Source organism: Zingiber officinale, chromosome 4A, assembly GCF_018446385.1.
Source record: "Zingiber officinale cultivar Zhangliang chromosome 4A, Zo_v1.1, whole genome shotgun sequence".
In the NCBI taxonomy this organism is placed as follows: Eukaryota; Viridiplantae; Streptophyta; class Magnoliopsida; order Zingiberales; family Zingiberaceae; genus Zingiber; species Zingiber officinale.
In genome coordinates, this window is record NC_055992.1 from 44,889,290 (window position 1) to 44,892,261 (window position 2,972).

Genomic DNA, 2,972 nt, shown 5'->3' on the forward strand with positions numbered 1-2,972 from the left:
TGATGAGGAAGCTAGTTGGGCAATTTGACTATCCTGGATCTTTTGATGCTTTTCAGAATTATCCATTCTCTGAATGAGCTTTGCTAAATCTTGCTTCATTTCATTCTGACTTGAGATAATTTCTTCAAGCATCTTTTCAATATTTGACTTTGGTAAGCCTTGAGAAGATAGATGTTCAAAATTTTGTTGCCCAGCTTGAAAATTTGGTCTTGCCCCCATAGATGGTCCTTGATCTTGATTATTTCTGTAAGAAAAATTGGGATGGCTCTTCCATCCAGGGTTATAAGTATTTGAGTATGGGTTGTTCTGCCTTTGATTGTAACTCATGATTGCATCACATTGTTCCAGTTGATTGATTTGTGCAGTGATAGCTCCCAATGGACATGAGTCATTTGAGTGCTCTGAACTCCCACATACTTCACAAGATGTACTAATAGCATTGACCATATTAGCACTAGTCCCCATATTCTCAAATTTCTTTGTAAGAGCATCCAATTTTGCAGACAAAAGAGTGACCGCATCTACATCAAACTTCCCTGATGCTTTAATTGTTGGGTTTACAGAAGAATAGCCACCACTTCTATCATTTGCCCATTGATGATGATTTTGTGCTACACTGTCAATAATTTCTTCAGCTTCATCTAAACTTTTGTTCATAAGTGCCCCTCCAGCAGCTGAATCAATGGACACTTTGGTACGATAGTTGATACCATTATAAAAAGTGTGCAACACTAACCATCTTTCCAACCCATGATGTGGGCATTGTCTGAGCATACTATTATATCTATCCCATGCTTCAAAAATAGATTCTGAGTCAGTTTGCTTGAAGCTTGCAATTAAATTCCTCATATGAGCTGTTTTGCTTGGTGGATAGAATTTATCAAGAAACTGTTGCTCACACTGCTCCCAAGTGGTGATGCTATTAGGGGCCAAAGAATTCAGCCATTTCTTTGCCCTATCTCTTAAAGAAAACCCAAATAATAATAATCTAACTGCTTCTGAAGGAACTCCATTCATTTTCATGGTACCATATATTTCATAAAAGACCTCTAAGTGTTGATTGGGGTCTTCATGAGGTCCTCCACCAAATTGGTTCTGCTGCACCATAGATATAATTGCGGGTTTGATCTCAAAGTTATTAGCTTCCACTGAAGGTCTTGAAATACTAGATCGAAAACCTCTTGCATAAGGTGCTGCATAATCCTTGAGTGGTCTATTCGCCATGTTCAAATGTTCCTGTTCTTCAATTTGCCTTTGCAGAATTCTTCTTTTATGGAAAGTTCTGTCAATCTCAGGGTCAAAAGGAAAGAATTCCCCTGCAAAGTTAGATCTTCGCATACACAAGAACAAGATAGCAAATGACAATTCAACAGAAAAATAAAAATAAAAGAATCAAAAATGCAGAATTGAATTTGTACAAAAAGAATTAACAAGAAGTAAAAATTATACAAGAAAGTAAAAACAGAAATCTAATGATTAGTTACAACTATGTAATATGAAAGGAAAACAAATGTTATGTTTAGTTAACTCAATTGATAATTCCTAATGTTATAGCGCAGTCCCCGGCAACGACGCCAAAAACTTGTTACCCTCCGCAAGTGTACGGAAATGTCGCAAGTAATATAAAAGATTATCGTATCCACAGGGACTGGAATAAGCACTAGAAATGTCTCAATGCGAATTAGCTAAACAACTATCCAATTGTTTCAAATGCAAAGTGAAGGTAAACAAATCTAATATTAAAGATCAACAAACAAGAGTTTAGTGTTTTGGGTTATGATAAAGGGAGATTCTAGGAGTTTCGGTTTCTTTGTAAGATTTCTTGAATGTAAATGGTTCACCAATTCTTATCCCTCAATTGCCAAACACTTGTAGAAAGTTGCTGGTTCTCTCTTGCAATAGATAACCGGCTAAGGACTGAGAAATGTATCTAAATATGATCAATTAGACGTGAACCTACGTTGTCCTTACACAGAAGCGCACCTATTACTATGCCTTCCTCGGATATCAACATAGAAGCCCACAACTTATTAATCTATCAAGATACAAGAAACTAATCACAAGATCCATCCTACTCTCTTGAATATTCCTATTTCCTCTTCAAGATTATCTCTCAAACGTCCTTACACGGGCTTGCACCTGTCACGTGGATCCCTCGGATGATCGAGTGAGAGTTTATCTTTACAAAGTCCACAAGAAATCCAAACAATCAATCAAGAATGAGAATTAAGCACAAATCACCATTAATCATTCAAGATCTAATTGATACAAGCAAGACAATGTCATTGAAACAAGAAAATGGCAAATCCACAAGAGATTACATCAATCCATCATACAAATACTCCCTTAATCCTAGAATACAAGATCTACTCCATGAATCGAGGAAGAATAACCGAAGAAATAAAGATTACAAGCATTTCTTAAATCCCCAATCCAAGAGACAAAGAAAAGGGGGAAAGAGAAAACTTATCTACGAAGAAGCCTCGTCTTCGGATCCAATCCTCACTCCGGAGTCGAAATCGTCAAGAACTTCCCTCGAATCGCCCAGAAATCCTCCCAAGAAGGGGAGGAAACCACCAAATCTTGCCTTCTCCCAAAGGGGGAGAGATCCCCTTTCAATTCATGAAGGAGGGTTTAAATAGAGGAGGAAATCGGGCGCCACATGGCCCCATAACACGGCCGTGTGAGATTCACACGGCCATGTCCAGTTCCTTCTCTGCCAAAGCTGCACGACCATGTGACTCCACACGGCCAGGACCCTTCTGTTCTCTGGAAATGCTACACGGCCGTGTGGTGCACACGGCCACCACCTGCTTGGCCTCTGGAAACCTCACACGGCCGTGTAGATCTACACGGCTATGTAAGGCATCTGCTCTAATTTCTTCAAATCAAGACACGGCCGTGTGAGATTCACACGGCCATGTCCTCTTCCCTTCCTGTTAAAACTATACGGCTGTGTGTGGTACACGACC

General features: G+C 39.2%; 1 non-coding gene across 1 annotated transcript; it reads left to right on the plus strand.

Annotated features, from left to right (window-relative positions):
* The first annotated feature begins 745 nt into the window (after positions 1–745).
* LOC121973998 lies at positions 746–851 on the plus strand. The gene has a single exon (XR_006109889.1). It is a non-coding gene; the product is annotated as a small nucleolar RNA R71 (small nucleolar RNA).
* Positions 852–2,972: the final 2,121 nt, after the last annotated feature.